At 50.1% G+C, this 14,360-nt stretch overlaps 1 pseudogene; it reads left to right on the plus strand.

Moving 5' to 3' along the window:
* Positions 1-629: 629 nt before the first annotated feature.
* On the plus strand, positions 630-10,549 carry LOC102984916 (cytochrome P450 4F2-like; annotated as a pseudogene).
* The last annotated feature ends 3,811 nt before the right edge of the window (positions 10,550-14,360 follow it).

Consider the following 14,360-nt stretch of genomic DNA (forward strand, 5'->3'; position numbering starts at 1 on the left):
ATCCAATTTTCACACTGTGACCCTGAGCTGGTTTACAGTCCTCTCTCAGTAACAGTCTAGCTCCCTTCCTCTCACCGTCTATTTGGACAGCTGCCAGGTGGGGAGGAGGTAAAGAGGCTGTGGGAATTGGTTGACTCGGCTAAGCCCAGCCTCCCCTAGTTCAGAGGTCGAGCCAGGGAAAAAGGCCTCCCAGGAGGAGGGCAGAGGAATTTGTATGGGATAAGCGGCTCCTGACAGAAGGTGCCAAGCTGGGGGTCAAGGGGCTGGGGGTCATAGCCTCGGGTGGGGGAGGCCACTGCACAAGGCAGTGGTTCCAGGGAATGAACTGGCCTGGGAAATGAATGGGTACCAGTGGTAAGTAAACACACACACACACACACACACACACACACACACACACACACACACACACACAGTGTCTTCCCCTTGATTTCCCTGGGTCTCCCTCCCCTCTCCCAGACCTTGTCTGCCTTCTCTGAGCCCTCTTGCACCATCCCCAGCACTCACCATCCCTGCCCCTCACTCCCTTGTTCCTGTCCCTCTATCTATCTCTGCCTCACAGCTCACCATCATCGCCCCCCGTTCCTTCATCCTCAGGGGCTCACCCTCCACCGCGTCTGCCCTACAGGATGCTGCAGCTGAGCCTGTCCTGGCTGGGACCCGGGCCGGTGGTAGCCTCCCCGTGGCTGCTCCTGCTCCTGTTAGGGGCCTCCTGGCTCCTGGCCCACGTCCTGGCCTGGACCTACACCTCCTACAGCAACTCTCGCCGCGTCCAATGTTTCCCGCAGCCCCCAAAACGCAACTGGTTCTTGGGTCACCTGGGCCTGGTGAGTGTGGTCAGCAGGATGGGTCTGGAGCATCAGGGTGGATGGACTTCCTGCAGGGTCAGGAATGGGGCTCAGGGTTTGGGCTGTGATCTAGGACAGGTAAGCCCTTCCCTCCACCCTCTATTTGGGCAGCTGCCAGGTGGGGAGGAGGTAAGCAGGCTGCAGGGATTGGCTGGCTTAGCCCGGCCCCTGGAAGCTTCCTCTAGGTCAGGGGCCAGACAAAGCCTTCCCAGGAGGAGGGGAGAGGAAGTTGTGTGGGACAAGGCGCTCCTGAAAGAAGGTGCCAGGCTGGGGGCCTAAGGGCTGGAGGTCCTGGCCCAGGGCGCTGAAGGCCACTGCTCAAGGGAATGAGCTGGCCTGGGAGATGAGTGGATACTAGTTGGTTACTAACTCCTATGTCTGTCTCTCTCTCTCTTCCCCTTGATTTCCCTGGGTCTCCCTCCCCTCTCCCAGACCTTGTCTGCCTTCTCTGAGCCCTTCTTGCACCATCCCCAGCACTCACCATCCCTGCCCCTCACTCCCTTGTTCCTGTCCCTCTATCTGTCTCTGCCTCACAGCTCACCATCATCGCCCCCCGTTCCTTCATCCTCAGGAGCTCACTCTCCACCGCGTCTGCCCTACAGGATGCTGCAGCTGAGCCTGTCCTGGCTGGGACTCGGGCTGGTGGTAGCCTCCCCGTGGCTGCTCCTGCTTCTGGTAGGGGTCTCCTGGCTCCTGGCCCGCGTCCTGGCCTGGACCTACACCTTCTACAACAACTCTCGCCGCCTCCAATGTTTCCCGCAGCCCCCAAAACGCAACTGGTTCTTGGGTCACCTGGGCCTGGTGAGTGTGGTCAGCAGGATGGGTCTGGAGCATCAGGGTGGATGGACTTCCTGCAGGGTCAGGAATGGGGCTCAGGGTTTGGGCTGTGATCTAGGACAGCAGAGAAGCCAGGGAGGATGAGAAGCCCCCTTTTTCCTCACTCCTTCATTCCTCCGCTCTGCCATCGAGACCTTCCCCACATCCTGTCCTTCTATGCCTAGCCTGCTTTGGGGTCCATTTCCTGCCTTTCTTCCACACATTAGTGCACCCCACATTATGCTGGACTGCAAAGAGGCTTGTCCCCTGGCCTTTCAGTCTCCATGCTGGCCTTGAGGCCTCCTCAAGGACACTGTCCAGGGTCTGCTCTGCATGTGGCTCACTTCCTTGTGTTTTTTCATTCTGGGCTACAGCTTCCCCACAGGAAATGGCTATCACCTCCCCACCCCAACCTACAAGGGCACAGGTCCCCACCCCCTCCCCTTCCTGGGACCCCCTCCTCTTATCTTACTCCCCTCCCTCCCCCCAAGATGTCCCAGTGGGCCCCTCACCTGGTCTGGATATAGTTGGCCCTCACTTCTTTCTGAAATCTTCTTAGACCACACCCCCACTCCACCCACCCAACTTGTACCCCAGACCTTGACTTTTGACTTGGCCCTGCTCATGATTAATTAAACAGTTAATTGTCCGATTACGTATTAATCATCTTTCCAATCTGATGACAATTCAGGGGAGCAGACACTACAGTGCCCAGTCCAGTTCTGGCATACAGTAGGCATGCAAAATAAATGTTTGATGACCGAGGTGATGAACTTGCTGTCACTTCCCTGAGTCAATATCAAAGGAATGTATGTCCAACTCCTCCGGTCCAGAGTTGCTCTCCTGATTGATGGGCAGAGTCCACAGCTGTCCCCTGGGGTCAGCCAGGGCTGGAAGTTCCCAGGTCTGGAAACCATTTACCATGCAAGGAACCAGAGGCTATGTGGGACAGAATATGAACATATGTGGGACCAAAACCCAGGGACAATTCTGAGGCCACCTTGATACCCACAAACCTCCTCCATGGGGATCTCCTCTTGTGGCCACCCCTGGGGCTGGGACCACTCCCAGGACGAGAAAAACGTGTCTTCTCAAGCCAAGGTCACCTTCCTGGTGGGCAGAGAGCGTGTCTTCTCCCTGTGCCCTGGGATACACTCTGGGGACTTGAAGAGGCTCCAGGACCCTCCTGCCCCCGGAGTGAAGGAGCAGGAGGAAGCAGAGATTCCCTCCATCTGTGCAGAATCCCACACACTGACCACTACAGAGGGTCCTTCTGGGAACTGATGGCTCTTGCCTTGCTTGCAGGTCCCCCCAATGGAGCAGGGCTTGAGGGACTTCACTCTGATGGTGGCCAACCACTCCCAGGGATTTAAGATCTGGTTGGGGCGCATCACCTCCTGGTCATTTTCTGCCACCCTGACTTGATCCGGTCTGTAACCAGTGCCTCAGGTACCCACGCAGAGCTTGTGGTGGTGGGTGCAGAGACACATCTGAGTACAGTGAACTCCTCCCTGCCAAGCTTCTATGTGGCCCCTACAGGACCCGGGCCCTTCCTCCCCTCTTCTCTCTCAGCCATCTTCCTCTTTCCTTCAAGTATTCACCAGCCCCCATCTCACTGCCTCCTTCCTCTTCTCACTGCCGTCTGCACCCCACCCTGGTGTCCTGGGTGAAGGACCCCCCCCCAACAATCTTGAGGACACAGATCTGGACAGAGAGATGCCTGCCCTGGTGTGGTCAGGAATTGGCCAGAGGGAGAGGGGCTGTGGCAACCCAGAGGAGAAGCAAGGTTTTCTGCTGGGGCGTCCCGGAAGGCTTCCTGGAGGAGGAGTTGCTGGCACTGGGTCTGGATCGATGAGCAGACAGTTTTTAAAGCAGAGGGTAAAGTGGTGCAGTGGGCATCCATAACATCCCAGGCCCCCTGCCAGGCCGGCCCTCAGTCCCACCCATCCCCAGGCCCAGAGCAATGACTTGTAGCTGGTGCAGGATCTGGACTGCTATTTCCATGACATTCACCTCTCTGGTGGGTCAGTTTCTTTTACACTATCCTACAGCTCGACCACTTCTAGTTCAGTGCCCTCCTTCTCCAGTCCCCAGGAATCTCCCAGAGGAGACTCCACCCAACCCTGACTCCCTTCCCTTGCCCGTTGTCCCTCCTGTCCGCAGACAGACCAGGCAAGCAGGGGAACAGGCAGCACCTGACAGAAACCTTGGTTTTGACACCAGAATACTCGGTGACACTGGGAAGGTCCCTGGCTCTCTGGCTCCTGAAGTCTCTTTCAGATGTTAGTGGTGTTAGTGGTGGAAACACCACCCTGTATGATTTAAGCAAAGAAATGGAATCAATGGACTGTTAAGTCCAAGGAGGGTTGTCCTCAGGCACAGCTGGATCCAGGTCTCAAACAATGTCATCAGAAATCTGTTTTCCTCTTTAGTTCTGTGTTCATCTGTGATGGCTTCACTCTCATCTTGATAAAGATGAAACCCAGAAGCTCTAGCCCCATGGAATAGTGAGCTCATTTACATTTCCAGGAAAAGTTACAGGATTCCCTTTAAATTCCTTAACCTGTATCATAGGACTGATTCCTGTGTTGCTGAGATTCTGAGTGCCCAGTCTTGGCAGGCATAGGGCCTTCTGAGCTATTGTTTTGGGGCTCAGAGTAGTTTGATGGTTAAGAACTCAGGCCCTGGATTCAGACAGACCTGGGCTCGTGTCTCAGATTTACCATCCGGGAGACTGTTGGCAAGTGACTTCATCATTCAGAGCCTCAGTTTCTTTGTCTGGAAAATGAGGATGGAAGAGAAGTCAGGTGAACGTGGTGTTTGGGATCCAAACAGGGAAAGAACATTTCTATCCTGGTAAACAGGGGATCCCAGTTGTCATGTATAGAGGGTGTGGGGAGGGAGCCCAGGAGGAGGCTGAGGACAGACAAGCAGCTGCTGGAGGTGATTCATGGGTTCAGGTGTGGATGTCTGTCCTGCAGGCCCTTCCCTCTGGCAGCCTGGAAGAGTGTGAATTGGGTCCTTTTTGTTCCTGTCCAGATTCAGAGCTCAGAGGAAGGTCTCCTGTACACACAGGGCCAGGCCAGCACCTATGGGATGTGTACCATTGATGGGTTGGACCCTGGCATGTGGTCACCCACATCTTCCTGCATCACCCCACCTGCATCAAGCCTGTGCTTTTTGCTCCAGGTAGACACCTCCCTGGCCACAGCTTGCCCACTGCCATGGTCTCTGTGTTGCCTCCAGGTGGGAAGGTGACCAGGGTGCAGAGAGGGCTGTGACAGAGATGCCACTGCCTCTCTGTCACCTGGACTCCCACCTACCTGACCTGCGGTCATGTCTGTGCAATGTCTGCTGCATGGCCACGTCTGGTCATTTTTATATTTCTACCTGGATTCTGGTTACAGCTGGTGTATGTTATAACAGGTGACACGGGGTATATGTTTACACCTGAGCTCAGAGATGGTCTCAGTTATGCCTGGGGCTCAGCTGTGGCCAAGGATATTTGAGGCATGTCAAGGTCTGTCTGGTTCTTCTCCGAGATGCCATTAGAGATTGTCTGGTTCTCCTGCTGGTCACCTCTGGGCCACATTTGAGGTTTGTCTGAGGTGTAGAACTCAAGGTCACTCTGAGAAATGCCTGAGACCTTATGTGAGTCATGTCTGATGCAGGTCTTGGGGTATATCTGGGTCACACCTGGTTCACATCTGTGATAACAGTGTATTTGAGTCCTGTCTGGAGCCTGCCTGGGGCACATTGAGGTCACGTCAGATTGTCTTCAGGTCCATGGCAGAGCTGTTGTGTCATGTCAGGTTGTGCCATGCATGTCGGGGCCTTTTCAGGACATGTTAACACATGGGGCCCTGTCAGATGTTCAGGAGAATTGAGAGTACTGGGGCAGATATGGTGTCCCAAGTCTCTGTACAGATGTTTTGTAAAGTGCTGGGCTATGCCTGTGTGTTCAGAATATGCTAGACCACGTAGGAGCCATGCCAAGGCATGTTGGGGTATGTTGTATCATGTTGGAGTGTGTCTCAGCATATAGAGTTATGTCTATGGGCTCTGTCTTTACTGTATTCTGTGCTGCAGCCTGGTCTGTTCCACCCTCCCTTCCCCGCTCCTCCCAGTTTCCTGTGCTCTTGGCCCCATTCCTGCTATGCTGGGCTTGGAGGGGGAATGCAGGTTCCTGGCTGGGAGCCTCCACCCCCACCAAAAGTTCCTCCGCTCCCCTTCTTCCTGGCCCCTGATGGTCCTCATTCATGTCAGCTGCCATTGCACCCAAGGACGTGGTCTTCTATGACTTTCTGAAGCCCTGGCTGGGTGAGTGGCTGGGTGAGTAACTTAGTGATCGGGATTGGGGATAACCTCGGGGGCCCAGAGGAAGCTGCTGTCCTTGCCCACTCCCCGTGGCTGCCTTGGCTAGCGGATGGGCTCCTGCTGAGTGCTGGTGATAAGTGGAACAGGCACCGTCACATGCTGACACCCGCCTTCCACTTCAACATCCTGAAGCCCTATATGAAGATTTTCACCAAGAGTGCAGACATCATGCATGTGAGTATCTTGAACCCAGGGTCCCAGCTGGAGTCTTGGACAACGGGGACTCAGAGATTTCTTGTCTGGAATTCTCACAGTGCTAGGTGTCTTTGGGGCCATTGTTCTTCCTTTCCGAGCCTCAGTTTCCTCGGCTGTAAAATGAGAATAATATGATCCCTGCTTGGCAGAGTGATCAAGATAACATAATGGAGCCATGTCCCTGGCACATAGTAGGTGCTCAGAGTGTGTTATTTTCTGTTTCCCTCCGAAAAGCCTTGGAATCTTGAGACACGGTTTATGATTATGATGAACATTGTGTAGTAGTCATCTGGAGTAAAATATTACTTCAAAAAAATGAGGGTTTAATATTGAAAAGTCTGTGACTCAGTTGGCTAGTTCTTCTGGACGTGGATGGGGCCACGCATGTATCTGTGACCAGCTGTGGGTCAGATAGGAAGATTTGCTGTGCTGGAATCAGTCCTCTCACATGTTTGCGGCTTGGCTGACTCCAGGTTGATCTAGGATGGCCTCAGCTGGGACAACTGGACATTCTTTCATGCAATTCTCTCCCTCCAAAAGACATCTCAGGCTTGTTTACATGGCAGGAGCAGGGTTCCAACAGACTGACAGGAAGCTGCAATGCCCTTTGAGGTCTAGGTTTGGGATGATCACCTTATCATTTTCACCAAGGTATTGGCCAAAGCAGGTCCAAGGCCAGCTCAGAATCAAAGGATGGTGAAATAGGCTCCAACTCCTAATAGAAGCTGCTGAAAAATCACATTGCAAAGGGTTTGGATATAAACATATGGAAGTGAAGTATTGGAGGTCAGGATTTTGTGAAGGTTGGGATTTTTTTCATACTTGGGAGCTGCAAGTGAGCTTGTTACTGTTTCATGGATTTGACCAGAAGACATGAGACTCCTGGGTCAGAAACCAAGGACAGTTTATTACCCTCAGCACAACAAAGAGCATGTGCTTCTTGTTGGTTTGCATTCTTCCTCCAAGTTACCAAACCCCATGCGGATGACACAGGTGGGCTTCTATAGATGCCAGTCATGTAGTATGTTGTATTATAGCAGGGAGGAGTATAGGTTTAGGGACTCTGTGACTTTTATAGTTATTAGAGGCGAGCTTGATATTTGTGCAGGGGGAAACATAACCTCACTCCTCAAGGCTGTTTTCTACAAATGCCACTCTGAGAAATGGCCCAGATAAAGAACATAAGAGTCTTGCAATTTTTTTTGGCATACCCAGCATTAAAGGGCAGGGGTGCTCAGGGCGCATGGAAGACAACCTCTCTCAATATAGGGGATATTTTCCTAATCAATTTATAAAAATGATAATGATAAAAGCTAACATTTGTTGTGCACTTACTTTATTCATTAACTTTACCAAGGATACACAGAGTGTAGAAGGAAGAGCCAAGATCAAAAACCCAAATCTCCTAACTCCGAGCCATGGGGACTTTATGTCCTAACAGTAACAACTTTTACTCCTACCCAAGCCTGGTCTTCCCTGGAGATGGCTGCCTGGGGCCAAGAGGCAGGGTCTGGGGGAGCCCATCAGGTGGTTGGGATTGGGTAGGGGCTAAGAGGAGGCAATTCCCAGCCCTAACCTGTCTCCTTCTCTGTCCAGGCCAAGTGGCAGCACTTAGTCATGGAGGGCCACACCCATCTGTACGTGTTTGAACACATCAGCCTCATGACCCTGGACAGTCTGCAGAAATGCGTCTTCAGTTTCGACAGCAATTGCCAGGAGTGAGTCTTGGCCCAGGGCCTGGGTACATGAGCCATAGATCCAAGGGAGTAGATGGGGGAGGGAGGACTGACCAGGGCTATCAGAGGGGCCTTTCTGGAGGAGGTGGGTCAGAGCTGGACATTGAAGGACAGGGAAAGGGAAAGAAAAGGAGCTAACCTTTCAGGTAGGTAGAACTGTTTGATAAAGGCCAGGAGGGTAGGATGAGCAAAGTGTGTGCAACCGTGAGGAGACACCTTGGAAATAAGTTTGGAGGAGTGGGCAGGATTATGTCTTAAGGACATTCTGAAGTCAGACATAGAGGATATGAACTTTATCTGAAGTTTCCTGGGCGCCAAGGAATGTGTTTGAGCAGATGAGGGTCTTGGTTAAAGTTGAGCTTGGACATCTGACTCGATAGAAGACCAACTGTCATGTAGACACTGAATGTTGTTGACATTGGATGTAAGGAGAATAGGGAAAGGCTGGTCCATTGACCAGCTAGCAGAGGATAAGTTCTGAGCCATGTGGACAGTTTTGGGAAGGAGAAGGGACAGATACTGGGTGAGAGACAGAGGGGAGAAGCATGATATCTAAGCTGTGCTCTGGGTGCCTGGGGCATGGAGGCAGCTCACAGAGATGGGATGTAGGAGAGAAGAGTCTGGAGAGTCTCATGTCCTGGCTCCTCCCCACACTGTGTCTGTGGGCCATCTGTTCTTGGAGCCTCAGTATCCTGAAGGGAGGTAGCTCTCGGCTTCTGGGTTTCAGGTGTTTTATGTTGTTGGCTCCCTTCATGCTCTCATCCTGCAGGAAGCCCAGTGAATATCTTGCTGCCATCTTGGAGCTCAGTGCCCTAGTGGCAAAACGGCACCAGCAGATCTTCCTGCACATAGACCTCCTGTACTACCTCACCCCCGACGGGCGGTGCTTCCGCAGGGCCTGCCGCCTGGTGCACAACTTCACAGATGTTGTCATCCAGGAGCGGCGGCGTACCCTCCCCAGTCAGGGCATTGATGACTTCCTCAAGGCCAAGGCTAAGGCCAAGACCTTGGACTTCATTGATGTGCTCCTGCTGACCAAGGTGGGCTCCTCTGGTATCTGAGTAGAAGTATTAGAATGGACCTCGATTTGATCAAAGAGCTTGGATGGGATGCAGAGGGTACTGGGGAGCCATGTGAGGTGCTTGAGGGAGGGATGGGTCAGGGGTAAGTTTTAGAGATGAGTGTATGGAATCCCCCTACAGGGGATTGCTAAGTCTGAAACTTGAAGGCCTGAGATTTTACTCCACTTCCAGTTAATAAGTTAGTCTGTGTGTGTGTGTGTGTGTGTTGTTGTTGTTGTTGTTGTTGTTGTTGTTGCTGTTGCTGTTGTTGTATACATACAGAACCCTGGATCAGAGCAGAGCATTTGTTTCTCATAGAAGTAACAGTAGCAAGAGTAGAATTTAGCTCTTTTCCCACATTCCCAAATTCTTTTGAGGGCTCCATGCTGCTTTTACCTGTCCATGCAGCCATGGTTGCATCACAGGAGAATTACCTCCAGATATTGATATTTGGAACTTATACAAGACAGCTGATATATCTGCCCATTCTTCTGTATGGATAATAGGGATAGGAATAGGGGTAGGGATAGAGATATGGAGAGAGTAGAGAAGGGAAGAGAAGAGAGGAGAGAAGAGGAGAGGAGAGGTGAGGGGAGGGGAGGAGAGGAGAGGAGAGGAGAAAAGAAAGAGAAGAGAAGAGAAGAGAAGAGGAGAGAGAGATTGTTCTGGAGCTTAAACAAGTCCTCTTTGGTGAGAAGGCAAAGTCTATAGGTTCTATAGGTTTATAACCCATTCCTTATCTCCAGGAGACATAAAGAATCTCTGTATTTACTATCCTAGCATGTGAGCAAATGGCTTTGGGGCAATGCTCAATCTCTAGCTTCCAAGGCAAGTTGCCATTCAATCATCCTGTAACCCAGATTGCCAGCAACTTTTTTCCTCAGAAATTCCTCATCATGAAGAAACATGAAAATATTTATGGATCATTGATTCCTTTCACCAGGGAAAACACAGGAGACAAGGAGATCAAGGAGGAGACCTACGGGGTGGGGCCTCTGGTGACAGAGGGAAGTCTAGGATTTCAGGGTGGGCTTGGGGTTCTGGATGGATGGTGGAGGTTCAGAGATTTTCTCAGTTTAGGCTCAGGGGCCCTCAGAGCTAGTGTGATTCTGCGGATCTTGCTTTCTCTCCAGGATGAAGATGGGAAGGGATTGTCAGACGAAGATATCCGAGCTGAAGCTGACACCTTCATGTTTGAGGGTGAGGGTCCCAGTGTGGGACTACAGAGGGGGCATGTGTCTCTCCATCCCAGGGACTTGGTGTGTGGACCCTGGACCACGCCATCCCTCCCCATCCTCCCCATGGGCCTTACTGTGAAGGTGCTGTCCACCCTCTGGTGCTGAAGTAGCCCAGCTATCCAAGCCTTTCTGGATGCTCTTCAGGCCATGACACCACAGCCAGTGGCCTCTCCTGGATCCTGTACAACCTTGTAAAGCACCAAGAATAACATGAACGCTGCCAGCAGGAGGTGGAAGAGTTCCTCAGGAGCCGTGAGCCTAAGGAGATTGAATGGTGAGTGCAAGTCCTCCTGGTGTTTTTATGAGCCCCTCTCATTGGCTCTGCTCCCTGGCTGGGGAAGAGAGAAAATCTTTTTGTTGATTCTGTCTTTACTGCTTAGTGGGAATAGGAGCAGAGCTTTGAGGCAGGATCTAGTACTCAGCATGGGTAGCAAGACAAAGTTGCAGGCTTTTGGGACAGAAACTTGGATTTCTGAGATAATTGGCAACAATGTGTGAGCGCAGATATTGCCACTTAGCACATATTCAGTAAGTGAACTTCCCCTCCACTCTCTTACTTTTCTCTCTGAAATCACATGTTTTCAAACATCTTCACTCCCTGGGTGAACATTTCTTCCTCCACATTTTCTCTTAGTGACCAGCAGATGTCTCCATCACAGCCTTTCACATCATGCTTTGGCTGCTGGATTATGCATGTGGGACTGAACGTGATGTACCTCTGTGTCCCCAGGGCCTATAACAGTGCTGGACACACAGTAGTGACTCAGTATATGTCTCTTGTCTTACAAGAGTTCAATGGCAAAAATTCTCCTCTTGTCCAGAGTCCAAACTCTCAAGCCTGGGGTTGAATGTCCTATAATAACACACAGATTTTCTGATGGCATAGTAAGTGGCATATATTGTGTTCATATGAACACAATTAATCACCAGAACCACCCTGGCAGCTAAAGTCGGTTATTACACCCAGCTTGTAGGTGAAGAAATGGAAGTTTAGAAGTTTGAGTAACTTTTCTCTGAGGTGAATGGCATGTTGGTGATGGAGGAGTCACAGTGGGTGGCAGGCTTCACAAGACCTCACACCAGTGGGGGAGAACCTTTGCCCATGCCCAGGAAATCAGGTGAGTCAAGAATCTCAGGGTAAAGTATTTTTATTCACTCTCATGTGCTGGGTACTATGTACACTTGAGTAGTTTGACTGATAGTGGGTAGAGGAAGCCTAGGATCCTCGTAACCCCTAGGACCCCTCCTGGACTCTCATGGTCATTCGCCATCTCACCCCTAAAGTGATGAGTGATTCAACCTCATCACTCCACAGTCCTAGAAGCTTTGACTATCATAGCACTCTTGTGAGTCTGTGTATATGGATCCTAGACCACTGCCCAGCAGAATAAAAAGCTGCCCCGGGATGAGCTCTGGAAGTCTTGTTGCCTGGCAATGACCTTGGTGCTGCTTCTGTAGCTCATTATCCTTGGTTTGGTCCTTGCCAAGGGTGAGGTGGCCAGACCACTGGGATAAGAAGGAATCAGGCCCATAGTTTTCAGTCTACAGACATGGGTCTTACGGGGCTAGGGTAGAGAAGGAGTAGCAGGGGTGGATGGGTTGCATTCCTGGTCAGCAGGATTTTAGAAGTAAACTATCTTCCCTCTCTCAGCCTGGAGGATTTTTAGGGTGGGAGGAAGAACCAAGAAGTGGTCCAAAGTTCTAGAACATATCACTTTGCTCCCCCCACTCTTGCTGTTCATATGTCAGATGCAGAATGAACTGAAGCAACTGGACTTCAAATGTGAGTGCTGATAGGAATGATGGGATTGCTCCCTTCCCCCCCACATATCAACCTTTTCTCCTTCCTGGTTCTTGACCAGCTTTTCTTCATGAGTCTGTTAGTCTTACAAGAGCTGGCAGATGCTGGATGTAAATGGGACATCATTTGGGAGAAATGTTCCAACAGATGGCGTATGTGTGGGCAGGTAATGGTAAGCAGTCAGGGGACAGAGTTGGATGATGGGGAGTAAGGGTTGGGAGACGGATATTGGGTTTTTTTTCACCACGGTTAACAGTACCAGTCCTGGCAGTATATCAGGGTGTGATGGACATCTTAACCAATGCCTCCCCCCTGCCCCCATTATAGTTGATGTTAACACAAAGTTTGAGGCATGCTACATTGCATTATGTTACCTTCTGATAATGCCCATCTCTGGAATGGATACATGGAAAGCTAGCGTGCTCCCTGTTGCAAAGTGTCAAGGATGCAGGAGGTGGGTTGTATTCAAACCATTTTGCCTGAATGAAGGCTCGATTCAGTGGCCAGCACAGCTACCAGTCCCAGCAGAGCTGACCTGTTTCCCATCCCCAAGGAGCCTCCTGAGAGTCCTGCCCCAAGGACTTGCTTGAATTTGGTGTCTCCTGATATAATTTTTCTACAAGCAAAGACGTCTGGGTCAAGGCCAAGAATCACTGGGCTGAGGAGTGTGCTCATCTGGTCATCATCAACAACCAAACAGAGAAGGTAGGAAGTGGGGAAGGAATTTGGGAATCTTTCCAAATCATGGCAATGTCATGTCCCTGTCCCCTGCATAATCCAGTGCATTTATTCTGTCCTTACTAATACACATTTGCTGTCTTGACATGTAGAGCTGGTCACCATTCATTCTTTTTTTTTTCTTTTTAACATCTTTATTGGAGTATAATTGCTTTAAAATGGTGTGTTAGTTTCTGCTTTATAACAAAGTGAATCAGTTATACATATACATATGTTCCCATATCTCTTCCCTCTTGCATCTCCCTCCCTCCCACCCTCCCTATCCAGCTGATCTCCCTGTTCTATGTGGCTGCTTCCCACTAGCTATCTATTTTACGTTTGGTAGTGTATATATGTCCATGCCACTCTCTCACTTTGTCACAGCTTACCCTTCCCCCTTCCTGTATCCTCAAGTCCATCTCTAGTAGGTCCACATCTTTATTCCCATCTTGTCCCTAGGTTCTTCTGATCATTTTTCTTTCTCCTTTTAGATTCCATATATATGTGTTAGCATACGGTATTTGTTTTTCTCTTTCTGACTTACTTCAGACAATCTCTAGGTCCATTCACCTCACTACAAATAACTCAGTTTCGTTCCCTTTTATGGCTGAGTAATATTCCATTGTATATATGTGCCACATCTTCTTTATCCATTCATCTGTTGATGGACACTTAGGTTGTTTCCATGTCCTGGCTATTGTAAAAAGAGCTGCAATGAACCTTTTGGCACATGACTCTTTTTGAATTATGGTTTTCTCAGGGTATATGCCCAGTAGTGGGATAGCTGGGTCATATGGTAGTTCTATTTTTAGTTTTCTAAGGAACCTCCATACTGTTATCCATAGTGGCTGTATCAATTTACATTCCCACCAACAGTGCAAGAGGGTTCCCTTTTCTCCACACCCTCTCCGGCATTTATTGTTTGTAATTTGATCATGGCCATTCTGACTGGTGGGAGATGATATCTCATTGTAATATTTTTTGTTTGTTTGTTTTGTTTTGTGGTACGCGGGCCTCTCACTGTTGTGGCCTCTCCCATTGCGGAGCACAGGCTCCGGACGCACAGGCTCACGGGCCATGGCTCACGGGCCCAGCCGCTCCGCGGCATGTGGGATCTTCCCAGACTGGGGCACGAACCCGTGTCCCCTGCATTGGCAGGCGAATTCTCAACCACTGCGCCACAGGGGAAGCCCTCATTGTAATATTGATTTGCATTTCTCTAATGATTAATTATGTTGAGCATTCTTTCATGTTTTTGTTGTCATTCTGTATATCTTCTTTGGAGAAATGTCTCTTTAGGTCTTCTGCCCATTTTTGGATTGGGTTGCTTGTGTTTTTGATATTGAACTTCATGAGTTGCTTGTATGTTTTGGAGATTAATCCTTTGTCAGTTGCTTCCTTTGCAAATATTTTTTCCCATTCTGAGAGTTTTCTTTTGGTCTTGTTTATGGTTTCCTTTGCTGTGCAAAATCTTTTAAGTTTCATTAGGTTCAATTTGTTTATTTTTGTTTTTATTTCCATTTCTCTAGGAGATGGGTCAAAAAGGATCTTGCTGTGATTTATGTCATAGA

Source organism: Physeter macrocephalus, chromosome 2 (genome assembly GCF_002837175.3).
Source record: "Physeter macrocephalus isolate SW-GA chromosome 2, ASM283717v5, whole genome shotgun sequence".
Taxonomy (NCBI): Eukaryota; Metazoa; Chordata; class Mammalia; order Artiodactyla; family Physeteridae; genus Physeter; species Physeter macrocephalus.